Source organism: Heptranchias perlo, chromosome 20 (genome assembly GCF_035084215.1).
Source record: "Heptranchias perlo isolate sHepPer1 chromosome 20, sHepPer1.hap1, whole genome shotgun sequence".
Lineage (NCBI taxonomy): Eukaryota > Metazoa > Chordata > Chondrichthyes > Hexanchiformes > Hexanchidae > Heptranchias > Heptranchias perlo.
This window is the reverse complement of record NC_090344.1, coordinates 10687193-10714425: the sequence shown is the minus strand read 5'-3', so window position 1 is coordinate 10714425 and position 27233 is coordinate 10687193. Positions and strand designations below refer to the sequence as shown.

Here is a 27233-nt window from a genome sequence, read left to right as displayed (position 1 = left end):
CTCAGTGACAACACTGTCCATGTTGGGTTGTACATCGCACCTATACACAATAGTGTGACTCACTCCATTCATGAAACATTTCTGATTGCCGTACTTGTTTGTCTCCCTGAATAACTGATGAAACTTCTATTCAGGTTGGTTGTATCAACATTGGTGACGGCCAGGTACTGAGCTCCGTTAACTTGTGTGTGCAAGAAATCATCACAGAGGTGGGGGGTGTAACTCAGTGGTAGAGCGTTTGACTGCTGATTAAGAGGTCTTTGGTTCAAATCCAGATGCCCTCTCTACCTTTTAAGTTCTTATCTCGGGAATCACAAACTCAGTCCGCTTTCCGTGCAGCAACAGGATTGATGTTTACGTCGAGTCGACAGCAGGGAAACAGGCCACTCATCCCGTTTGGTCCATGCCACAGTTCAAGCTCCACACGAGCCTCCTCCCTCCCCAATTCATCTCCTCCATCTTCCCCTTTGATCCATCTGTCCTGTTTGCTCCGACTGCTCCTCGTGGTGGCGAGTTCCTCATTCTCACCACATCAGAGACCATCTGATATCGATGACCTCTCGTTTTGGCCTCCGCCGCAAGATAGAAACATTTCCTCTCTCTGTCCGCCATATGGAACCTTTTAATTATCTTAAAGTAAGTGTTCCTTATCTGGAATGTGCTGCCTGATAGGACGGTGGAGGTAGATTCAATTGCAGCTTTTAAAAAGGGAATTGGATCAACACTTGAAGGGTTTAAATTTGCAAGACTACAAGGAAAGAGCGGGGGAATGGAACTAACTCGATTGCTCTTACAGAGAGCTGGCACCGGCTCGATGGACCAAACGGCCTCCTTCTGTGCTGTAACCAGTCTATGATCGTAAGATTCTGCGTCTGTACAGTGCCTGATCAAAGTCAAAGAAACTGAGGCAAGCGGAGGAATCAGGCTCAGGGGAAGGAGTCAAATTCTGGAGGAGGAGTCCGGCTTTTGTGGAAGAATCAGCCTCTGGGGAGGAGACAGTGTCTGGGGGAGGGGTCAGACTCTGGGGGCGGAGTCAGACTCTGGGGGAGGAGTCAGACTATGGAGGAGGAGTCAGACATTGGGGAGGTGTCACAAACTGTGCGGGAGAGTCAGGTCTCTGGGGGCGGAGTCCGGACTCTGGGGGCGAAGTCAGACTCTGAGGGTGGAGTCAGGCTCTGGGGGAGCGGTCAGGCTCTGGAGGAGGAGTCAGACTCTGGGGGAGGAGTCAGACTCTGGGGGAGCCTTCAGACTTTCAGGGAGGTGTCAGGCACTGGGCAAAAGCCAATAGGAAGAGGTTAGGAAGGGTGTTAAAAAACAATTCAGAAAGCGATGAGAATCTAGGAAATTAATTCTCAAGGAATATAAAAAGAAATAATAAATTATTCTGCAGACACATCAATAACAAAAGGGTACTTACCAAATGAATTGAGCCACGAAGGGATACACAAGATAAACTCACAGATAATGACAGTGAAATGGCAGAAAAAATGAATACTTACTTTGCCTCAGTATTTACCAGAGGAGACTAACAAGGTGGGCAGGACATTAGAAGAAGAGATCAGAAAAGGTGTAAAGACATTTAAGAAAAAAAGGGAGAGTTAATTAATAAACTAATCAAACTTAGAGAGGATAAAACCTCAGGTCTGGAGAAAGTGGATCAATACATATCAAAAGTAGTTAGGGAAGAGCTAGCAGAGGCACTATTGCAAATATAAATACATTGGGCCCGATTTTAGCACCCGCTACTGGGTGCGTTCTCGGCGGGGGGGCCCCGAAAATCCCGAAATCCCGGAGCGGGACCGGATCGCGCCTCGATCCCGCCCACGTCCGGGTTCCGCGCTGACGTGCGGGGGTGCGTGGCGCAGCCCCCGCTGGTGGGAATCCCGCAGGCAATTAATGCCAACGGGATGCCAATTGAGTGTATTTACTTTGGTTGTTCAGGTCATTAACTGACCTGATTAAGGGACTGTGTGTGATTTTGGATAAACATGGGACTGTTTCACACACTGGGGGAAACAGTCCCAGTTGAAATGGACGTGTTGCAGCCGTCAGCCTGTGGAAGCTGCAAAGGTCCATTTGACAGGTGGGGTGGGGGGAGACCCTCAGCCATTGCAGGAGGCCGCTCTGTCACTTGGGACAAAGTTTGGCCTCCACCACCCTCCTCCTGATGGTCGAAGTCACCAACCTGCACACTTACCCCGGGGTCCGGAGACATTTACCTACCTTGCGGAACCCCTCAGATGTACATCTTGCGGATGGGGGCCGCCGTAGCTGCAGTCATGACCTCCTCGGAGGGCGAACGGCATCACCAGCCTCACCAGCCTCGCCATCCACGCCGTCAACCTCTGACAAGTGGAGCTCCACAACAGAGTGCTGTGACACATCCACCCGTACAGCAGGAGGGAGGGCTACCGCAGAGAGAGATGCATCGCAGAGGGTACTACCCTCGCCACACGTTCCACAGACCGAGGCTCAGCCTCCTGGACCTCTCTGAGCAGCAGTGCACACGGAAGCTCAGAGTCACTCGACATGTAGCCGTGGACATCTGCAGCCTCTTTCATGCCGAGCTGCTCCTGGCTGGCCCGTGCACCATCTTCCTACCTGTCGCTGTCAAAGTCACCACTGCCCTCCCGAACTTCTGCTCCACAGCCTTCCAGGCTGCAACCGGGGACATCCCCGATGTCTCTCAGTCGTCTGCGCAGAAGAACCCTCCAAATACACCTACACCCACTCTGCAGTGACACACTGGGTGGCATCAGTGGTGGGTCCTCATAGGGATACCCAGGAGCGGGCATTATTGTACAAACCGGACAGGATTCGCGAAGACATGGCAGTATTGGTGCCAATATAATGTGTGATGTGAGTTGTTCTTTAATTCAATAGAAGTAAGAACCATGACAATCCCTCAAACACCCTTGTGCATCCCCTTCATGCTCACGATACGTTTGCCTTACGCTGCCTACTGCACATATGTGATGCATGCCCTGTGGCTGCAGCACAGGTGGTGGCAGGTTGAGTGAGGCTGGCCGTGAGAGAGATGCACGAGAGGGTGAGTATGGGATAGAGCCATGAGATTGTATGAGGATTGGGTTGCGTGGTAGTGGCGGGGTGAGTACTCGCGAGGTGAGTAGGTGCAGGTAAGTTGAGGATGAGGTTTGAGTGGGTATGAGGGGTCATGTGACAGAGTAGTGTTGGCAGTGCCGAAGGAGATGTGGGGTGGGGGCAGTGTTGTGGCAGGCGGAGTGTAGGGGAAAGACTACGTGTTCTCACTGTTGCTGACCTACTGAGGTCATTGGAGCGCCTCCTGCACTGTATGCAGGTGGGCGATATGTTTGTGGCGAAGGTGACCCCCTCTGCCACCTCGAGCCAGGCCTTCTTGGTGGCAGAGGTGGGCCGCTTCCTCCCGCCCGCCGGGGGGAAGATCTCTGTCCTCCCCCTCCTCCTCACCCCATCTAATGATACCTGGGGTGAGGCATCATTAAACTGGGAGCAGCCTTCCCCCTGGGCTGCTCCATGATGTAATTTTTGCTGTTTGTGGCAGCATCTGTCAGTGGAGGACTGCCCCTTTAAATAGAGCGCCTCCAGCTGACAGATCTTACTGCGCATGCGCAGCCCGCCCAACGCGCAGATCAGCATCGGGGAACCCGGAGGAGCAGGTAAGTGGATCCAATTAATTTCACCGCGCCCGCTGGCCGCCCCGCCGAGTACCCGCACCCCTGGTAAAATCGGGCCCATTTTATTTACTTCACGTGTGTTGCGCCTTGGAATCTTCCGCACTCTGTCCTCTGGAGCTCAAGCATTCTCTGGACAGAATTCAATTCGACCAACAGCAAAACCGAAAAGATGTCGGAAGCTAATTGGTGACTTTTCACTAAAAGCACTGAAACAGCATGGATCGTGCGGGATTTGAAGCTGAGATCTTGCGTATAGCGCCTAGCATAACCTTCATAAGCGAGAATAATATCCCGAAACCAACGAACCGCTAATACTAAAAACGTGCAGCCAATTTAAAGGTGTGCTGCCTCCCACAGCCGATCTGCCATTCTTTCAGACCTCTTCTGTCCATACAATCTCGTTTTATATTCCGGTACCCAGCAAGATCAAGTTGTGCATTAACTACTTCCAGTCACCAATGTTAGTCTCCCTTTACCAAATTGGTTTCGACTGTACGACTTGAATTATGAAGTAAGACGTTTCAGAATTAGTTGCTCTTAAACTACATTGCTTGGGAGGAGACTGAGAGATGTAGAGAAACAGCAGAACAGTGGAGTGAATGTCCACAGATCCCAGAAGGTAGCAGAACAGGTCGATAAGGTGGTTAAGAAGCCATCAAGTATAAACTCCTTTATTAGCCGAGGCATAGAATATAGGAGCAGGGAGGTTATGGTAGAAATGTATAAAACAATAGTTAGGCCACAGCAAGAATACTGCGTACAGGTGTGGTCACCACATTACAGGAAAGATGTGATTGCACGAGAGATGGTACAGAGGAGATTTACGACAATGTTGCCAAACTGGAGAATTTTAGCTATGAGATTAGATTGGATAGGCTGGGGTTGTTTGCTTTGGAACTGAGGAGGCTGTTGGGAGATTTAATTGAGGTGTATACAATTATGACGAGCCGAGATAGAGTGAATAGTAAGGACCTATTTCCCTTAACAGAGAGGTCAATAATCAGGATACATGGATCTAAGGTAATTAGTGGAAGGATTAGAGGGGAGCGAAAGAATTTTTTTCCACCCAGAGGGTGATGGGTGTCGGAAAATCACTGCCTGAAAGGGTGGGAGAGGCGGAAACCCTCATCGCATTGAAAAATAAAAACTTCAATATGCACGTGAAGATCCATAACCGACAAGATCAGGGACCAAACGCTGGAAAGGGGTTTGAGGCTCGGTACCGATTTTTCGGCCGGCACAGGCACGATGTGCAGAATGGCTTCCTTCTGTGGTGTAACTTTCGAGGATTCTATGATATGAATGCCGTCTGCCTCGGCATCGTGATAATATGCACTCTCCCATAAGTATACTTTAATCAAATTGGTGCTTTGTTTCACTGTGAGAGCGAAGAGACATAAGTGTGTTGACATTGGCTGCTGCAACTGGGTTGCACCTTTACTTTTGCTACCGTCTCAGTACTTTTCATTACCTTCTCTCCTGGTGTTGCAGTTTCGTTCAGCCTTCGCCGTTCAGGAAGCCTGAGAAGTCTATCAGGGGACACACAGAGAGGCAAGAGACAGAGACAGGGAAAGATAGAGGGATGCATGCAAGGAAAATAAAGAGTATAAATGTCAGGTTTTTCAATCTAGCAGAATTCAAGTTACAGATTGGGAGATATTGCTTCTCGGTCTTGAAATCTTGGAAGATAAGATTGCACGCCCAATTAAAAGCACCGGCCACGTTGAAGTATCTCTCATGATGGGAGAGAGGTAAATGTGGTCAATTAATTCCACTTAATGTATTTGAGCATTGAAGAGATCTTTAAACCGTAGCACTGCGAACAGAATTGAAACCTCGGCAGGAAAACCCCATTGCAGTTTTGAGACCACCGCTTGAACCAATCGTTCATCGGAGCTGTAAACGGCATGTTCGTTCAGACAGGATTCCATAGAGAAACATGCAGCTGTTGTATAAGCCAGCATTGGTGGTTCAGGGGTAGAATTCTCGCTTGCCACGCGGGAGACCTGGGTTCGATTCCCGGCCAATGCACGATCATTTTGCATTCTGCACCAAGGAGGAACTTCGGAAGAGGAGTCTGGTGTTTGGTCCTTCCATCCTGTTCCGCAACTGAATGAGATCATGGCTGAGTTGTGACCAAACTCTCTGTGCCCGCCTGAGCCCCAGATCTCGAAATACCTTTGGTGAGCAAAAATCTCTCAATCACGGGTTTGAAATTAACAATTGAGCTCGCGTCAACTGCCGTTTGTTGAAGAGACTTCCACAATTCTACCTCCCTTTGCTTGTGGACAGTTGTCCCAAATTCACTTCTGAAAGTCTGACTCCAATTTTTAGGCGATGCCCCCAAGTCCGAGACAGCCCAACGAGCGGAAATAGTTTCTATATAAATAACTCATCAGTTCCTCTTAATATCTTGATAATTTCGATCACATCAGCCCTTAATCTACTATATTGCAGGGAATACAACCATAGTTTGTGTAATCTCTCCTAGCAATTTAACGCTTCGTGTCCAGTTATCATTCTAGTAAATCTACACTGCACTCCCTCCAAGGACAGTATATCCTTTCAAAGGAGCGGTGCCCAGAACTAAACACAGTACTCCAGGTGTGGTCCAACCAGAGCTTTGTGTAGCTCTAGAATAATGTCTATTCCCTTGTATTCTCGTCCTCTAAATATGTAGGCCACCATTCCATTAGCCTTTTTGATAATTTCCTGTACCTGCCCATGACATGTTAATGATCTATGTACATGGACACCTAAGTTCTTTTGGAACTCCGCAGTTTCGAATTTTTCACCTTTTGTAAGGTATTCTAACCTATTTTTGTGAGGTCCAAAGTGGATGACCTCACACTTGCCAAAATTGAAATCCATTCCCCACGGTTTTGGCCATTCATTTATTATATTAATGTATCTCTGGAATGTTATGCTTTTATCTACACTGCTCACAACGCTGCCCATTTTGGCGCCATCGGCAAACTTCGATATGTCGTTCTCTAACCCGTCATCTAATATCAATGAGACCGCCTGAACTGGGGGAAATTCACATTCAGCATCAATCTCTTCATCATCTTGAGACATTTTATTTACTTTACATGTGTTGCGTCTTGGGAACTCCATCACTCTGTCCTCTGGAGCTCAAACATGCTCTGCATGTAATTCAATCCTACCAACAGCAATACTGAGAAGATGTCAGAAGCCAATTGGTGTCATTTCACTCAAAGTAGTGGGACAGCAAGGCTCATCGGGGATTTGAACCCGGAACTTCTTGGATATTAATCAACAAAAGCCCCAAAGCGAGAATCATGCATCTGGATCAACCAAGCGCTGTTGCTTGCTTCGTGCAGCCAGTGTAAAGTTTCGCTGTCTCACAAAGCAGATCAGCCATCCTTTCAGAACTTTTCTATCCATCCAATCTCGTTTTTTATTCCGGTATGCAGTAATATCAAGTTGTACACTAACTATTTAGTGTCACCAATATTCGTTTCCCTTTAAGAAATTGGTTTCATCTGTCCGACTTGTATTATCAAGTAAGACGTTTCAGAATTGGTTGCTTTGAAACTACATTGCTTTGGAGGATACTGAGAGGTGTTGATGAAAAGAGGGACCTTGGAGTGCATGTCCACAGATCCCTGAAGGTAAGAGGACAGGTAGTTAAGGTGGTTAAAAAGGCATACAAGATACTTTCCTTTATTAGCCGAGGCATAGAATGTAAGAGCAGAGAGGTTATGGTAGAAATTTATGAAACTACAGTTAGGCGACAGCAAGAATACTGCATACAGTTGTGGTCACCACATTGCAGGAAAGATGTGATTGCACTAGAGATGGTACAGAGGAGATTTACGACACTGTTGACAGAACATGAGAATTTTAGCTATGAGATTGGATTGGATAGGCTCGGGTTGTTTGCTTTGGAACTGAGGAGGCTGTTGGGAGATTTAATTGAGGTGTATATAATTAAGATGGGGCCTAGATAGAGTGGATAGTAAGAACCTATTTACCTTAGCACGGATGTCAATAATCAGGTTACATAGATCTAGGATAATTGGTAGAAGGATTAGAGGGGAGCGGTAGATTTTTTCCACCCAGCAGGTGGTGGGGGTCTGGAAATCACTGCCTGAAAGGGTGGGAGAGGCAGAAACCCTCATCGCATTGAAAAATAAAAACTTCAATATGCACGTCAAGACCCGTAACCAACTGGATTAGGGACCAAACGCTGGAAATTGGGATGAGGCTTGGTACAGCTTTTTCGGCCGGCACTGGCACGATGTGCAGAATGGCTTCCTTCTATCGTCTAACTTTCTAGGATTCTATGTTATGATTGCCGTCTGTCTCGGCATCGTGATAACATACACTCTACCATAAGTATACTTCAATCAAATTGGTGCTTTGTTTCACTGTGAGAGCGAAGAGACTGAAGTGTGTAGACAATAGCTGCAGCAGCTGGGTTGCACCTTTACTTTTCCAACCGTCTCAGTGCCTTTTTTTACACTTCTCTGCTGGTGTAGCAGGTGAGATGAGCCTTCGCCGTTCAAGGAAGTCTGAGAAGTCTATCAGGGGTCACACAGAGAGACAAGAGACAGAGACAGGGAAAGATGGAGAGATGCATGCAAATAAAATAAAGAGTATAAATGTCAGGTTTTGCAAACTAGCAGAATTTAAGTTCGAGATTTGGAAAGATTCCTTCTCGGGTCTTGAAATCTTAGAAGAGAAGACTGGACGACCGTTTAAAAGCACCGGCCACTTTTGAAGTGTCTCTCATGCTGAGAGAGAGGTAAACGCGGTCAATTAATTCAATTTAATGTATTTGAGCATTGAAGAGATCTTTAAGCCGAAGCACTGCGAGCCGAATTCAAACCGAGGCAGGGAAACCCCATTGGAGTTTTGAGACAACAGCTTTGACCACTCGGCCATCGCAGCTGCAAAACGGCATGTTCGTTCAGACAGGATTCCATTTAGAAACATGCAAGCACTACACAAGCCAGCATTGGTGCTTCAGGGGTAGAATTCTTGACTACCACGCGGGACACCCGGGTTCGATTCCCAGCCAATGCACGATCATTTTGCATTCGGCACCAAGGAGGAACTTCGGAACAGGAGTTTGGTGTTTGGTCCTTCCAGCCTGTTCGCAACTCAATGACATCATGGCTGAGTTGTGACCGAACTCCCTGAACCCGCCTTCGTCCCATATCTCTAAATACCTTTGGTTAACAAAAATCTCTCAATCACGAGTTTGAAATTAACAATTTAGCTCGCATCAACTGCCGTTTGTGGAAGAGACTTCTACCTCCCTTTGCTTGTCGAAGTGTGTCATAACTTCACTCCTGAAAGTCCTGACTCTAATGTTTAGGCAATGCCCCCAAGTCCTAGACACCTCAACCAGCGGAAATAGTTTCTTTGCAACTACCCCATCAGTTCCTCTTAATACCTTGATAATTTCGATCACATCAGCCTTTAATCGACTAAATTGCAGGGAATAGAACCATAGTTTGTGTAATCTCTCCTAGCAATTTAACGCTTAGAGTCCAGGTATCATTCTGGTAAATCTACACTGCACTCCGTCCAAGGACAGTATATCCTTCCTAAGGTGCGGTGTCCAGAACTGAACAGAGTACTCCAGGTTTGGTCCAACCAGAGCTTTGTGTAGCTCTAGAATAACGTCTATTCCCTTTTATTCTAGTCCTCTAAATATATAGGCCACCATTCCATTAGCCTTTTTGATTATTTCCTGTACCTGTCCATGACATGTTATTGATCTATGTACATGGAAACTTAAGTTCCTTTGGAACTCCACAGTTTCGAATTTTTCACCTTTTGTAAAGTATTCTGATCTATCTTTGTGAAGTCCAAAGTGGATGACCTCACACTTGCCAAAATTGAAATCCATTTGCCACGGTTTTGGCCATTCATTTATTATATTAATGTTTCTCTGGAATGTTATGCGTTCATCTACACTGCTTACAACGCTCCCCATTTTGGGGCCATCGGCAAACTTCGATATGTCGTTCTTTATCCCGTCATCTAATATCAATGAGACCGCCTGACCTGGGGGAAATTCACATTCAGCATCAATCTCTTCATCATCTTGAGACATTTTATTTACTTTACATGTGTTGCGCCCTGAGAACTTCAGCACTCTGTCCTCTGGTGCTCAAACATGCTCTGCATGTAATTCAATCCTACCAACAGCAATACTGAAAAGATGTCAGAAGCCAATTGCTGTCTTTTCACTCAAATTAGTGGGACATCAAGGCTCATCGGGCATTTGAACGTTGAACTTTCGGATATTAATCAACTGAAGCCCCTCAGCGAGAATCATGCATCTGGATCAACCAAGAGCTGTTACTTGCTTCGTGCAGCCAGTGTAAAGTTTCGCTGTCTTCCAAAGCTGGGGGTGCGACTGCACACCGACCTCTACCACCTAGAAGGACAAGAGCAGCAGGCACATGGGAACAACACCACCTGCACGTTCCCCTCCAAGTCACACACCATCCGGACTTGGAAATATACCGCCGTTCCTTCATCATCGCTGGGTCAAAATCCTGGAACTCCCTTCCGAACAGCACAGTGGGAGAACCGTCACCACACAGACTGCAGCGGTTCAAGAAGGCGGCTCACCACCACCTTCTCAAGGGCAATTAGGGATGGGCAATAAATGCCGGCCTCGCCAGCGGCGCCCACATCCCATGAACGAATATAAATAAAACTCCGCCATGCTCTATGCCAGTGTGATCCGATAGAAATTGCTGACAAGCTGCAGGTGTGGCTTTGGCGAAACCCTTTGAGCCACATGAAGGGATTTAAGTAGAAAACATTTTACACACACACAATATACAGTGAGATGTACTTCATATGTTTATACCTCATAACACACATCTCCCACCATTCAGTACCCGAGGAAGTAAATTCCTCACAACGATCAAAACACTCGCACACTCTGCTTTCCATCTTACAATTTTATCAACAACACAAGAAAGGGTTAAAGTTCACATGCATACGTCATGCAAATTTTAGTGTTGAGATCACAGGCACAAAGTCTGTGCCCATTACTCATATTTTTATTTAATAATCGCAATTGCAGTTAACTACTTCTGGATTCCCATTTAGCCAGATGAGGCTATTGTCTATGGTATTGGCCAATACTGCTCAATGCCACAGTGGATTGATTCCACGGGCCGTGTTCTGCTGACCCCCAACAATACACATTCTAACAACAAATAAAAACAAACCTGCCGGGGACGGATGTCGGGTTGGTTTTCTGGAAGGAACAAATCAACTGAGCAGAAAAATCACCTCCAGCCGAGGGCACAAAAATAGTTTTGTAATTGTAAAGGACTGAACGTCAGAAGTGCGATTTAAACCCACACCTCCAAAGGGAAACTACTACCTGAACGCAGTGCCTTAAACCATTCAGTCATCCTGACTCCAAAAGCTTTAGTTTAATGACCCTGATTTTCTCAGGAGGGCCTGATTACCGTTTCACTCTCTCTGGTTCTTGGTAAATCCTGCTGGAAGACCAAGTGACCAGAATGCAATCTCCCCGGATTTTCCTGTGCCCGTGCTCCTGTGTATGTGGAGGTTTGGTCGGGCCGTGGTATTCATTTTCCCAGGGAGAGGCAGCAAAACTCGGTCTGAGACTGCATTCGCTGCTTTCCGTCGGCAGCCGGTGATTGGAGAGAGCAGGGCCGGACAATGTTGCTGTTGTCACGGCCTCACTCACTCGGGGAGCTGGGGAACAGCGGAAAACTGATGAGATTGTTGCTGCGTAAAAAATGCGGCTTCGAGCTGCTGGTATTAACGGAGGCAGCGATGCAGGATCCTTTAATGATCTTTCAAAAATAAACTGAAACCTGTCGGAATATGAAAACAATTTTACTTTAACAGTGATTCCTCCTTTTGAACCTTGTCTGTAAAGAAATATACCGATTTCCTTCAAGCCAATCTCGGTTTTTTGGATATTGTTCAGATGCCTGTTATCGACCGCAGATCAAATGGTGGAATACCAGCCACGCTCAGCTGGCAATGTTTACGGTACATTTTCTTGCTGATAAGAGACACATTCGAAACTTGGAAATGTGAGGCAATGAATGTTAAGGTAAAAGTTACCCAGTCGTCACCAGGTGGGTTTGAATCACCATTTTTTCAGTTAAATAGCCGAAAGCACTATCCATTTGCGCCACAGAGAGATCACATTGTAGATCCTGAATCGGTAATTCACCGAGCTAAAGCTTCAGCTTGCAGCGATCAATATGACAGCTGTCTTACTATCAGTTTACTTTTCCATCATAAAGGGTATGCAGCTTGTGCTGTCTTATTTCTGAAAATCAAACTCCCCTTGCCCCTAAATGCCTGTATGTTGGAAGACTCAGTCCCCCAGTAGTAGAGAGGATTGATTTTTCCAGCTGTGATTCACCATTCTCGATTTCCGTAATATTCAAATTTGCAGAAAATGAGAGGAGTTGAAATGAGCAGGTCCAACGAGCAGGTCTGTGACACTACACGGTGTCTACAAAGTGGTCTCTTCCACTTACAGTGAAGCGGACGGCGGTTTTCACTGTTAAACCATTAAATGTGACATTAAGAAAAAATGTAACCGAGAAAGACTTGATTTCAGCGCGGTGACACTGGGTCAGAGTAAATTTCAGTTAATGCGATTGCCGAGTGGCGAGAGGGTGGATTTAGAACTCGTGTCCGGCTGCACTACGAGTTGTCCAGATCTGCTTGTAGCGATATTCCCTTCAATTCATCACTGACAGGGACAGTTTGATTCTAAGTTCCTTTTCTCTGGTGCCTGGTGAGATTTCAAAAATAAAGGTGACCGGTGCTTACCCCAAACTCGTCACTTCCACGCTGACAGATACAACGCGGCTCCAATCTGGTTAATTGAGATGAAAACCGAGAGCGATTTCACGGTCGAATGCAAAGGCGAACAAAACTCATTCAAAGAAAGTGCAGGTCACTGAGGTGCCTTGAAATTCCTGATTGTTTGCACTAAACTTCTTCCCAAAGCGTTTGAGATTCAGGTTGAGCGATTTGGGGACTTCTCCCTCTCTGCGAAAATTTCATCCTTGATGTCTCTCGATTCCATCCCCAATCCGTCAGTGGCGGGTATTAAATTTCACTGAAAAGCAAGGAAGAAAAAACGAAACCAAAAACTGCCGAAACTCGGGATTGAACCAAGGACCTTCAGATCTTCAGTCGAACGCTCTTCCAACTGAGCTATTTCAGCGCCATATCAAAATTTTACTTTATGTCATTGTCTTGGAAGAAAACATAACCCCAGGCGGAATTGCCCCTCCTGTTCATTCCGCAATTCATATAAAAACATCGCACTCATATATACACACCCACAGTTCATGTATAAACATCACACTCATATAGATACACCCATATTTCATACTTAGACATCACGCTCATATATACACGCCCATAGTTCATATATAAACACCGCACTCATATATGTACACCCGCAGATCATATATAAATATCACACTCATATATGCACTCCTATTGTTCATATACAAACATCACACTCATATAGACACACCCACAGTTCATATATAAACATCACACTCATATATACACTCCCACAGTTCATATATAAACATTACACTCATATACAGACACCCACAGTTCATATATAAACATCGCACTCATATATACACACCCACAGTTCATATATAAACACCGCACTCATATATACACACCCACAGTTCATATATAAACATCGCACTCATATATACACACCCACAGTTCATACATGAACATCACACGCATATATACACACCCACAGTTAATACATAAACATCACACTAATCCAATCAAACCCATACTTCATATAAAAACATCACAATTATACATACAAACCCAGAGTTGATATATAAACATCGCTGTCATATAGAAACTCACACAGTTTATAAAACAACAGCGCACTCACAAATCCACACCCAGTTTATAGGAGGAAGATCGGTACCGACCGCCGGTGGAGCTTTCGGAGTTGGAAAGGCGGAAGCAACAGCGACCGAACAAACTCTGGATCTCATCCTTAACACAGACCGGTAGATCCACCTGTGAAATTACACCGCACTTGGGTATCAGGGAGGGTAATGGGTTCTGAGAAGGGTTCAGAGCTTCTAATGGCTACTTAGTGGCGATGCACTGGCGGCAAGGGGATCTCACAGAGAAAAAAGGAACTTTCAGAGGGCATCTTAGAGTGTAAGGGGATCTCAGAGAGGGGACGCGACAGTCAGAGGGCATCAGAGAGTGTAACGGGGCTCGGAGAGGGGAGGGGAAAATCTGAAGGTATCAGAGAATATATTGAGGTCTCAGAGAGGGGAAGGACTGCCAGAGGGTATCAGAGAGATTAAGGACTCTGATGGAGTATCAGTGGGTGAAGGGCACCCAGCGGGTATCAGAGAATGTAAAGGGCGCTGACAAGGTTGAAAGAGGACAATGGAATCTCTGAGGGAATCAGAGAAGATAAGGAGCTCAGGGAGAATCAAAGAGGGTAAGGTGGGCTCAGGAGGTATGAGAGAGGCGAATGGATCCAGAGTTGGCATCTTCTAAATATTACACTTTCTCAGCATCAACATTTTTAATAACAGCAAAAATGAAGCCGATTGAAACGGTATCTGCCGTGTCTCATGTGGAGGGAATGAGAAGATAGTATCGGGCGGGACTGGGTATTTGGCAACGCTCACGGTTTCCTTTCAAACAGCCCAGTGTTTTTTTTAAAATAACTGGATTTCATGAACTGGAGACAAGAGATTGCACTTTGAACCTTTCATCACCCATTGTGAAAAATAGAACACAAAACGTCCAATCTGTGGTTTAAACCCACAGACCCTGAGATTAGGAATTTCGTGCTTTACCGACTGAGCTAGCCGGGCCAGCGGCAGGGCTCCTTCTCATCCTATTATTGCAGAGAGGCAGGTGGTGACGTTGCTGTAGGGGTTCAGTTTGTCCGACAATCCCAAGGTGGCTGAATCTGAACACCCGCTTTTCATTCTAGAGTCAGTCTGATGCCTTTTACCAGTCGCCCAGCCCCGCGTTGAGCAGGAGAGGAAATTCATTACAGGAGAAGACCATTCAGCCCCTCGAACCTGCTGTCTCATTCAATTAGATCATGAAGTGACCAATAATTCATCAATGTTTCCCCGCCTTGGACTCATATCCCTTGGTAACCGAACCGGAAAAAGATCTATCAATATCAGATTTGAAAATTTGAATTGAGCCTCAATCCACATCCTTTGGGATGAGAGACTTCCAGCTTTCGGCCGTATTTTGTTTGCTAAAGTGATTCCTGATTTCTTGCATGATTCGTCCAGCTCCAATTTCATTTTGGATTCGGCCAACAGAGAGAGAGAAAAAGGCCGTCTTCACCGGAGATTGATCCTTTAGCGATCTCTCACAAATCAACTGAAACCAGTCGGAATGTGAATACCGTTTCACTTTTCCAAAATAAAGGGAGTGACATTCATTGTGGAAACAGTCTGATGTCGCTCACTGCAGAAATATCCATGTCAGTGTGAAGGAGCTCGCTTGCAACCTTCGAACCTTCTCTGTCAAGAAGTATTCCGACTTCGTTCAAGCCAACCTCGTTTTTTTGGATATTTTTCATATGCCTGTTATCCAACCGCAGAATAAATGGTGGAAAATCAGACGCACTCAGCTCGCAATGCTTGCGGTACATTTTCTGGCAGACAAGACACACATTCGAACCCAAGAATTTGCGAGACAATGAATGTTAAGGTAAAAGGTTGCCTTCGTGTCCTCTCACGACCAACTTTTCAGTTCGCAGCGAAACGCGCTAACCAATTGCGCCACAGAAACAGAACTTGCAAATGTTCAAGGACTAATTCATCGAGCTGACGCTTCAGGTTGCCGCACTCAATGTAACAGCTTTCTTCCAATCAGTTCACTTTTCCAAAATAAAATGTGTGCAGCTTGCACGAGTCAACATCTGTGCTGTATTATTTCTAAAAATTAAACTCACCTTGCCATTAAACACCTGTATGTTGAAAGACTCAGTCCGCTCGTGGAAGAGAGGATTGATTTTTGAGCTGTGATTCGCCATTCTCTGTTCCAGTAATATTCAGGTTTGCGGAAAATGAGATGAGATGAAATGAGCAGGACAAACCAGCAGGTCTGTGACACTACACGGTGTCTACAAAGTTGTCTCTTGCACTTACAGTGAAGTGGACGACAATTTTCACTCTTAAACCATGAATTATTATGTTAAGAAAAAATGTGGCCGTGAAAGACTCGATTTCAGCGCGGTGACACGGGCCAGAGTAAAGTTCAGTTCATGCGATCGCCGAGTGGCGAGAGGGTGGATTTGTAACTCCTGTGCGGCTGCGCTGCACATTGTCCAGATCTGTTTGGAGCGATATTCCCTTCAATTCATCACTTACAGGGACAGTTTGATTCTAAGTTTCTTTTTCCCGGTGCTTGGTGAGATTTCAGAAATAAACGCGACCCGTGCTTAACCCAAACTCGTCACTAACACATTGACCGATACAAGGCGGCCACACTCTGCACTTCAGTGAGATGAAAGCCGACAGCGATTTCTCGTCGATTCCAACAGCGAAAAAAAGTCATTCAATGAAAGTGCAGGTCATTGAGGTGCCTTTAAATTCCTGATTGTTTACACAGAACTTCTTCCCAAAGCGTTTGAGATACACGTGGGGCGATTTGGGGACTTCTTCTCCCTCTTTGCAAAAGTTTCATCCGCAGCACAAGATCAAAAATCGAGGGCAAAATGAAACGATTTGCTGAAATTTGAGATCCAGAGAACCAGAATTTAGAGCAAGGTTCTGTTTATTGAGAAAAAGCAGATGAAACATTCATTCCGGAACGATGCAGAATCCTCTCAGCTCTAAAGGCAACGGTTAACCCGTGTTTTGAACACGCAGCCTTCTGGTGACACAGGAAGTAATGCAGATGGTAGCAGGAAATTGAAAAGTGGGAATTGATAGATTAAGTGTGTGGACAAAACTGTGGCAAATAGTGTTCAATGTGGGGGAGACCGAGGTCATACACTTTAAATCTAAGAAAGATAAATCAGAGTATTTTCTAAATGGTGAGAAACTCGGTGCTGTGGAGGAGCAGAGAGATTTAGGGGTCAAAGTACAGAAATCGCTGCAGGTACAAAAATTAATTAAACAGCCTAATGTGCCGTTGGTACGGCCGGTTAACTCGTTTGCAAAGAGTATACTGTAACATAATGATCACGGACTCGATTCTTGTAATTTACTTTATTTATTTCGCGTTTTTGTAACTTTTGAAATCGAAGCTTTAAAAAGAAAATCAACAGAAAAAAATTCACGGGGACCGTTTTTGAATTACATCCGTTGTAACTTTGCCCCTGGGCAGGATAAACACGTCTTTCTTTTGATTTGTCTTTCTCCAATTTGCAGATCAACGTTTAACTCGCGGCCTGTTCCCATTAATGATCATCAGCAGCAACAGACAGACAGAGCGGGTCTGACCGCCCCGAGATGTGGAAAATGGAACAGTTTCGGACAAATCAAATAGTCACCTGGCACCGAGAGAGACAAAACCAAGAGAAAAAGGCAGAAGGTAACAGTGAAATAACAGCCAAATACAAACGATATAAATAATTCCCATCCTTGATGTCTCTCTATTCAATCCCCAATCCTTCAGTGGCGGGAATTAAATTTCACTGCAAATAAATCCGAGAATCGAAGCAAGGAAGAAGAAAGTAAACAAACAAAAACTGCCGAAACTCGGGATTGAACCAAGGACCTTCAGATCTTCAGTCTAACGCTCTCCCAACTGAGCTATTTCGGCTCTGTACCCAACGATTACTTTGTGTTATTGTCGTGGAAGAAAATATAACCCCAGGAGGAATTGCCCCTCCTGTTCATTCCACAATTCATATATAAACATCGTACTCGTAGAGATACACCCACAGTTCATATATAAACATCGTTGTCATACGTAAACTACCAAAGTTTATAAATCAACAGCGCACTCATACATCCACACCCAGTTTGTGGGAGGAAGATCGGTACCGACCGCCGATCGAGCTCTCAGAGGCGGAAGCAGCAGCGACCGATCAAACTCTTGATCTCATCCTTAACACAGACCGGTAGATCCACCTGTGAAGTTACACCGCACTTTGATAGCAAGGACGGTAATTGCTTCTGAGAAGGCCTCAGGGCGTCTAATCGCTTCTTAGTGGCGATCCATTGTGGCAAGGGCATCTCAGAGAGGGGAAGGTACTATCAGAGGGCATCAGAGAGTGTAAGGGGGCTCAAAGAGGAGAGCGGGCAGTCAGATGGCATCAGAGAGTGTTTTAAGATCTGAGAGAGGGGAAGGACTGCCGATTATGGGAGAGTGTAAGGCGGCTCAGGGCGCATCTGTGTGAGGGGCAATCAATAGATATCAGAGCAGGTGAATGGCGCTGACAAGGTTCAAAGTGGATCATGGACTCTCTGAGGTTATCGGAGAAGGTAAGAGACAGAGCGTATCAGCGATGATAAGGAGCGCAGGGAGAATCAAATAGGGTAAGGGGAGATCAGGAGGTCTCAGAGAGGCGAATTGTTCCAGAGTTGGCATCTCCTAAATATTACATTTTCAGACCTTCAACATTTTTAATAACAGCAAAAAATGAATCCGATTGAACCGATAACATGTCCGTGTCCCATGTGGAGGGAACGAGGAGGTCGAATCGGGAGGGAGTGGATATTTGGCAACGCTCACGGTTTCCTTTCACGCAGCTCAGGGTTGTGTCTGGTTCGAATCTGGAGACAAGAGGTTGCACTTTGAAACTTTTATCACACAGTGTGAAAAGTAGAACACATATCGCCCAACGTGGGGCTCGAACCAACGACCCTGAGATTAAGAGTCTCATGCTCTCCCGACTGCGCTTGCCGTGCCGACTGCCGAAATTCTTCCCATCCTATTATTGCAGAGAGACAGCTGTTGGCTTTGCTGCAGGAGTTCAGTTCGTTCCACAATCTCAGGGTATCTGCTTCTGAACACCCGTTTTTTCATTCTGGAGCTCGTCTGATGTCTTCTACCATTCGTCCAGCCCCGCGCTGAGCAGTATCGGAACATCGGGACAAGAGAAGGCCATTCGGCCCCTCGAACCTGCTGCCCCATTCAATTAGATCATGAGTTGATCTGCAATTCATCTCTGTTTCTCCGCCTTGGACTCATATTCCTTGGTACCCGAATCGAAAAACGATGTCTCAATATCAGATTTCAAATTATGAATTGAGCCACAATCATCATCCTTTGGGATGAGAGAGTTCCAGCTTTCGGCCGTATTTTGTTTGCAAAAGTGATTCCTGATTTCTTGCCTGATTAGTCCAGCTCCAATTTCATTTTGGATTCGGCCAACAAAGAGAGAGAAAAAGGCCGTCTTAACCGGAGATTGATCCTTTAGCGATCTCTCACAAATCAACTGAAACCGGTCGGAATGTGAATACCATTTCACTTTTCCAAAATAAAGGGAGTGACATTCATTGTGGAAACAGTCTGATGTAGCTCACTGCAGAAATATCCATGTCAGTGTGATTCAATCTGAAGGAGCTCGCCTGCAACCTTCGAACCTTCTCTGTCAAGAAGTATTCCGACTTCGTTCAAGCCAATCTCGTTTTTTTTGGATATTTCTCTGATGCCTGTTATCCAACCGCAGAATAAATGGTGGAAAATCAGACGCACTCAGCTGGCAATGCTTGCGGTACATTTTCTGGCAGACAAGACACACATTCGAACCCAAGAATTTGCGATACGATGAATGTTAAGGTAAAAGGTTGCCTTCGTGTCCTCTAACGACCAACTTTTCAGTTCGCAGCGAAACGCGCTAACCAATTGCGCCACAGAAACAGAACTTGCAAATGTTCAAGGACTAATTCATCGAGCTGAAGCTTCAGGTTGCCGCACTCAATGTAACAGCTTTCTTCCAATCAGTTTACTTTTCCAAAATAAAATGTGTGCAGCTTGCACGAGTCAAAATCTGTGCTGTATTATTTCTGAAAATTAAACTCACCTTGCCATTAAACACCTGTATGTTGAAAGACTCAGTCCGCTCGTGGAAGAGAGGATTGATTTTTGAGCTGTGATTCGCCATTCTCTGTTCCAGTAATATTCAGGTTTGCGGAAAATGAGATGAGATGAAATGAGCAGGACAAACCAGCAGGTCTGTGACACTACACGGTGTCTACAAAGTTGTCTCTTGCACTTACAGTGAAGTGGACGACAATTTTCACTCTTAAACCAGTAATTATTATGTTAAGAAAAAATGTGGCCGAGAAAGACTCGATTTCAGCGCGGTGACACGGGCCGGAGAAAAGTTCAGTTAATGCGATTGCCGAGTGGCGAGAGGGTGGATTTGTAACTCCTGTGCGGCTGCGCTGCGCATTGTCCAGATCTGTTTGGAGCGATATTCACTTCAATTCATCACTGACAGGGACAGTTTGATTCTAAGTTTCTTTTTCCCGGTGCTTGGTGAGATTTCAGAAATAAACGCGACCCGTTCTTAACCCAAACTCGTCACTAACACGTTGACCGATACAAGGCGGCCACACTCTCCACTTCAGTGAGATGAAAGCCGACAGCGATTTCTCGTCGATTCCAATGGCGAAAAAAAATCATTCAATGAAAGTGCAGGTCATTGAGGTGCCTTTAAATTCCTGATTGTTTACGCAGAACTTCTTCCCAAAGCGTTTGAGATACACGTGGGGCGATTTGGGGACTTCTTCTCCCTCTTTGCAAAAGTTTCATCCGCAGCACAAGATCAAAAGTCGAGGGCAAAATGAAACGATTTGCTGAAATTTGAGAACCAGAGAACCAGAATTTAGAGCAATGTTATTTTTATTGAGAAAAAGCAGATGAAACATTCATTCCGAACGATACAGAATCCTATCAGCTCTAAAGGCAACGGTTCACCCGTGTTTTGAACACGCAGCCTTCTGGTGACGCAGGAAGAAACGCAGATGGTAGCAGGAAATTGAAAAGTGGGAATTGATAGATTAAGTGTGTGGACAAAACTGTGGCAAATAGTGTTCAATGTGGGGGAGACCGAGGTCATACACTTTAAATCTAAGAAAGATAAATCAGAGTATTTTCTAAATGGTGAGAAACTCGGTGCTGTGGAGGAGCAGAGAGATTTAGGGGTCCAAGTACAGAAATCGCTGCAGGTACAAAAATTTATTAAACAGCCTAATGTGCCGTTGGTACGGCCGGTTAACTCGTTTGCAAAGAGTATACTGTAACATAATGATCACGGACTCGATTCTTGTAATTTACTTTATTTATTTCGCGTTTTTGTAACTTTTGAAATCGAAGCTTTAAAAAGAAAATCAACAGAAAAAAAATCACGGGGACCGTTTTTGAATTACATCCGTTGTAACTTTGCCCCTGGGCAGGATAAACACGTCTTTCTTTTGATTTGTCTTTCTCCAATTTGCAGATAAACGTTTAACTCGCGGCCTGTTCCCATTAATGATCATCAGCTGCAACAGACAGACAGAGCGGGTCTGACCGCCCCGAGATGTGGAAAATGGAACAGTTTCGGACAAATCAAATAGTCACCTGGCACCGAGAGAGACAAAACCAAGAGAAAAAGGCAGAAGGTAACAGTGAAATAACAGCCAAATACAAACGATATAAATAATTCCCATCCTTGATGTCTCTCTATTCAATCCCCAATCCTTCAGTGGCGGGAATTAAATTTCACTGCAAATAAATCCGAGAATCGAAGCAAGGACACAAACAAAAACTGCCGAAACTCGGGATTGAACCAAGGACCTTCAGATCTTCAGTCTAACGCTCTCCCAACTGACCTATTTCGGCTCTGTACCCAACGAGTACTTTGTGTTATTGTCGTGGAAGAAAATATAACCCCAGGAGGAATTGCCCCTCCTGTTCATTCCACAATTCATATATAAACATCGTACTCGTAGAGATACACCCACAGTTCATATATAAACATCGTTGTCATACGTAAACTACCAAAGTTTATAAATCAACAGCGCACTCATACATCCACACCCAGTTTGTGGGAGGAAGATCGGTACCGACCGCCGATAGAGCTCTCAGAGGCGGAAGCATCAGCGACCGATCAAACTCTTGATCTCATCCTTAACACAGACCGGTAGATCCACCTGTGAAGTTACACCGCACTTTGATAGCAGGGACGGTAATTGCTTCTGAGAAGGCCTCAGGGCGTCTAATCGCTTCTTAGTGGCGATCCATTGTGGCAAGGGCATCTCAGAGAGGGGAAGGTACTATCAGAGGGCATCAGAGAATGTAAGGGGGCTCAAAGAGGAGAGCGTGCAGTCAGATGGCATCAGAGAGTGTTTTTAAGATCTGAGAGAGGGGAAGGACTGCCCAGTATGGGAGAGTGTAAGGCGGCTCAGGGCGCATCTGTGTAAGGGGCAATCAATAGGTATCAGAGCAGGTGAATGGCGCTGACAAGGTTCAAAGTGAATCATGGACTCTCTGAGGGTATCGGAGAAGGTAAGAGACAGAGCGTATCAGCGATGATAAGGAGCACAGAGAGAATCAAATGGGGTAAGGGGGGGGATCAGGAGGTATCAGAGAGGCGAATTGTTCCAGCGTTGGCATCTCCTAAATATTACATTTTCTGACCTTCAACATTTTTAATAACAACAAAAAGTGAATCCAATTGAACCGATATCCTGTCCGTGTCCCATGTGGAGGGAACGAGAAGGTAGAATCGGGAGGGAGTGGATATTTGGCAACACTCACGGTTTCCTTTCACACAGCTCAGGGTTGTGCCTGTTTCGAATCTGGAGACGAGAGGTTGCACTTTAAAAATGTTATCACCGAGTGTGAAAAGTAGAACACAAATCGCCCAACGTGGGGCTCGAACCCACGACCCTGAGATTAAGAGTCTCATGCTCTACCGACTGAGCTAGCCGGGCCGACTGCTGAAATTCTTCCCATCTTATTATTGCAGAGAGACAGCTGTTGGCTTTGCTGCAGGAGTTCAGTTCGTTCCACAATCTCAGGGTATCTACTTCTGAATACCCGTTTTTTTCATTCTGGAGTTAGTCTGATGTCTTTTACCATTCGTCCAGCCCCACGCTGAGCAGTATAGGAACATCGGGACAAGAGAAGGCCATTCAGCCCCTCGAACCTACTGCCCCATTCAATTAGATCATGAGTTGATCTGCAATTCATCTCTGTTTCTCCGTCTTGGCCTCATATCCCTTGGTACCCGAATCGAAAAACGATCTATCAATATCAGACTTCAAATTATGAATTGAACCACAATCCACATCCTTTGGGATGAGAGAGTTCCAGCTTTCGGCCGTATTTTGTTTGCTAAATTGATTCCTGATTTCTTGCATGATTAGTCCAGCTCCAATTTCATTTTAGATTCGGCCAACAGAGAGAGAGAAAAAGGCCGTCTTAACCGGAGATTGATCCTTTAACGATCTCTCACAAATCAACTGAAACCAGTCGGAATGTGAATACCATTTCACTTTTCCAAAATAAAGGGAGTGACATTCATTGTGGAAACAGTCTGATGTCGCTCACTGCAGAAATATCCATGTCAGTGTGAAGGAGCTCGCTTGCAACCTTCGAACCTTCTCTGTCAAGAAGTATTCCGACTTCTTTCAATCCAACCTCGTTTTTTTGGATATTTTTCATATGCCTGTTATCCAACCGCAGAATAAATGGTGGAAAATCAGACGCACTCAGCTGGCAATGTTTTCGGTACATTTTCTGGCAGACAAGACACACATTCGAACCCAAGAAATGCGAGACAATGAATGTTAAGGTAAAAGGCTGCTTTAGCGTCCCCGGATAGATTCGAACAACCAACCTTTTAGTTCACAACCAAACGCGCGAACCAATTGCGCCACAGAGACAGAGCTCGTAACTGCTCAATGACTAATTCACCGAGCTGAAGGTTCAGGTTGCCGCGATCAATGTGACAGCTGTCTTCCAATCAGTTCTCTTTTCCAAAATAAAGGGTGTGCAGCTTGCACGAGTGAAAATCTGTGCTGTATTATTTCTGAAAATTAAACTCACTTTGCCATTAAACACTTGTATGTTGAAAGACTCAGTCCACTCGTTGTGGAGAGGATTGACTTTTGAGCTGTGGTTCGCCATTCCCTGTTCCAGTCATATTCAGGTTTAGTGAAAATGAGATGAGATGACATGAGCAGGTCCAACGAGCAGGTCTGTCACACTACACAGTGTCTACAAAGTTGTCTCTTGCACTTACAGTGAAGCGGACGACAATTTTAACTCTTAAACCAGTAATTATTATGTTTAAAAAAATGTGGCCGGGAAAGAATCGATTTCAGCGCGGTGACACTGGGCCAGAGTAAAGTTCAGTTAATGCGATTGCCGAGTGGCGAGAGGTTGGATTTGGAACTCCTGTGCGGCTGCACTGCACATTGTCCAGATCTGCTTGGAGCGATATTCACTTCAATTCATCACTAACAGGGACAGTTTGATTTTAATTTTCTTTTCCACGGTGCTTGCTGAGATTTCAAAAATAAAGGCGACACGTGCTTACCCCAAACTCGTCACTTGCACGCTGATAGATACAAGGCCGTCACACTCTTCACTTCAGTGAGATGAAAGCGGAGAGCGATTTCACGATCGAATGCAATGGCGAACAAAACTCATTCAATGAAAGTGCAGGTCATTGAGGGGCCTTTAAAGTCCCGATTGTTTGAACTGAACTTCTTCCCAAAGCGTTTGAGATTCACGTGGAGTGATTTCGGGACTTCTTTTCCCTCTTTACAAAAGTTTCAACCGCAGGTCAAGATCAAAATTCGAGGGCAGAATGAGACGCCTTCCTGAAATTTGAGAACCCGGGAAGCAGACTTTACAGCAAGGTTCTGTTTATTGTGAAAAAGCAAATAAAACATTCATTCCGGAACGATCCAGAATCCTATCAGCTCTAAAAGCAACGGTTACCCGTGATTTGGACACGCAGCCTTCTGGTGGCGCAATAAGTAAAGTAGCTCGAAGCAGGAAGTTGTAAAAGTGGGTATTGATAGATCAAGTGAGTGGGCAAAACTGCGGCAAATTGAGTTCAATGTGAGGGAGAGCGAGGTCATCCACTTTAAATCTAAGAAAGATAAATCAGAGTATTTTCTAAATGGGAAGAATCCAAAAACTGTGGAGAAGCAGAGAGATTTCGGGGGCCATGTTCAGAAACCGCTACCAGCCAGCGTACAAGTAAAAAATTAAAGAAACAGCCGACTGTGCCATTAGTAGGCCTGGTTAGCTCATTTGCGGAGAGGATACCGTAACGTCATGATCACGGATTCGATTCTTGTAATTTATTTCGGGTTTTTATAACTTTTGAAATCCAAGCTTCACAAAAAAAACCACAGACAAATTCACGGGGACAGTTTTTTGAATAACATCCATTGTAACTTTACCCCTGGGATGGAGAAACATGTCGTTCTTTTTTTTTTTGCCGTTGTCCGGTTTGCAGATAAACGTTTAACTCGCGGCCTGTTCCCATTCATGATCCTCAGCAGCAACAGACAGACAGAGCGGGTCCGACCGCCCCGAGATGTGGAAAAGGCATCAATTTCGAACAAATGCATCAAATCAAATAGTCACCCGGCACCGAGACAGAAAAAAACAAGAGGATAAGGCAGAAGGTAACAGAGAAATAAAAGCCGAATACAGACGATATAAATATTTCGCATCCTTGATGCGTTTCTATTCCATCCCCAATTCTTCAGGGGCGGGTGTCAAATTTTACTGTAAATAAATGCGAGAATCGAATCAAGGAAGAAGAAACGAAACAACCAGAACTCTGGGTTGAACCGAAAACCTTTAGATTTTCAGTCGAACGCTCTTCCAACTGAGCGATTTCGGTTCCACAGCCAACATTTACTTTGTGTTATTGTCGTGGAAGAAAATATAACCCCAGGAGGAATTGCCCCTCCTGTTCATTCCACAATTCATTTTCAAACATCGCACTCATATGTACACACCCACAGTGCATATATAAATATCGCACTCAAATATACGCACCCACAGTTTATATGTCAGCATCGCTGTCATACATAAACTCCCAACGTTTATAAACCGATAGCGCACTAAGAGATCCACACCCAGTTTATAGGAGGTCGATCAGGGCCGACTGCCAATAGAGCTCTCAGAGTGGGAGAGGCGGAAGCCTTTACACAGACCGGGAGTTTCACCTGTGAAGTTACACCGCACTTTGATAGCAGGGACGGTAATGGTAACTGACAAGGCATCAGGGGGTCTAATGGCTTATTGGTGGCGATCCATTGGGGCAAGGGCATCTCTGAGAGGGGAAGGGACAGTCAGAGCGTATCAGCGAATATATTGAGATCTCGAAGAGAGGAAGGACTGCCAGAGGGTATCAGGGAGTGCAAGGACGCTCAGGGCGTATCAGGGGGCGAGGGACACTCATCGGGTATCAGAGACTGTAAAGGGCGCTGACAAGGTTCAAAGAGGATAATGGACTCTCTGAGGGTATCAGAGAAGATAAGGAGCTCAGGGAGAATCAAAGAGGGTAAGGTGGGCTCAGGAGGTTTCATAGAGGCGAATGGATCCAGAGTTGGCATCTTCTAAATCTGACACTTCCTAACCATCAACATTTTTAAAAACAGCAAAAATGAAACCTATTGAAACGGTGTGTGCCGTATCCCATGTGGAGGGAATGAGAAGATAGTATCGGGAAGGACTGGATATTTGGCAACGCTCACGGTTTCCTTTCACACAGCTCAGTGTTGTGTCTGTTTATACAACTGGATTTCTTGAACTGGAGATAAAAGGTTGCACTTTGAACCTTTCATCACCCACTGTGAAAAATAGAACACACAACGTCCAATCTGTGGTTTAAACCCACGACCCTGAAATTAGGAATTTTGTGCTTTAACGACTGAGCTAGCCGGGCCAGCGGCAGGGCTCCTTCTCATCTTATTATTGCAGAGGGGCAGGTGGTGACGTTGCTGTGGGGGTTCAGTTTGTCCGACAATCCCAAGGTGGCTGAATCTGAACACCCGCTTTTCATTCTCGAGTCAGTCTGATGCCTTTTACCAGTCGTCCACACCCGCGTTGAGCAGGAGAGGAATATCGGGACAGGAGAAGACCATTCAGCCCTTCGAGCGTGCTGTCCGATTCAATTAGATAATGAGGTGATCAGTAATTCATCTCTGTTTCCCCGCCTTGGACACATATCCCTTGGTAACCGAACCGGAAAAAGATCGATCAATATCACATTTGAAAATTTGATTTGAGCCACAATCCATATCCTTTGGGATGAGAGAGTTCCAGCTTTCGGCCGTATTTTGTTTGCAAAAGTGATTCCTGATTTCTGGCCTGATTAGTCCAGCTCCAATTTCAATTTGGATTCGGCCAACAGAGAGAGAGAAAAAGGCCGCCTTAACTGGAGATTGATCCTTTAACGATCTCGCACAAATCAACTGAAAACTGTCGGAATATGAATAACATTTCACTGTTCCAAAATAAAAGGAGTGACATTCATTGTGGAAACAGTCTGATATCGCTCACTGCAGAAATATCCATGTCAGTGTGATTCAGTCTGAAGGA

The 27233-nt window shown here is 45.3% G+C and overlaps 6 non-coding genes across 6 annotated transcripts; 2 read left to right on the top strand and 4 right to left on the bottom strand.

The window, feature by feature from the left end:
* Positions 1-212: 212 nt before the first annotated feature.
* trnas-gcu (transfer RNA serine (anticodon GCU)) lies at positions 213-284 on the top strand. Its single transcript has one exon. It is a non-coding gene; the product is annotated as a tRNA-Ser (tRNA).
* A 5350-nt stretch (positions 285-5634) lies between these two features.
* trnag-gcc (transfer RNA glycine (anticodon GCC)) lies at positions 5635-5705 on the top strand. Its single transcript has one exon. It is a non-coding gene; the product is annotated as a tRNA-Gly (tRNA).
* Positions 5706-12827: 7122 nt separating this feature from the next.
* trnaf-gaa (transfer RNA phenylalanine (anticodon GAA)) lies at positions 12828-12900 on the bottom strand. The gene has a single exon. It is a non-coding gene; the product is annotated as a tRNA-Phe (tRNA).
* A 4510-nt stretch (positions 12901-17410) lies between these two features.
* On the bottom strand, positions 17411-17483 carry trnaf-gaa (transfer RNA phenylalanine (anticodon GAA)). Its single transcript has one exon. It is a non-coding gene; the product is annotated as a tRNA-Phe (tRNA).
* Positions 17484-21424: 3941 nt separating this feature from the next.
* Positions 21425-21497, bottom strand: trnaf-gaa (transfer RNA phenylalanine (anticodon GAA)). Its single transcript has one exon. It is a non-coding gene; the product is annotated as a tRNA-Phe (tRNA).
* Positions 21498-22518: 1021 nt separating this feature from the next.
* On the bottom strand, positions 22519-22591 carry trnak-cuu (transfer RNA lysine (anticodon CUU)). Its single transcript has one exon. It is a non-coding gene; the product is annotated as a tRNA-Lys (tRNA).
* Between the last annotated feature and the right edge of the window lie 4642 nt (positions 22592-27233).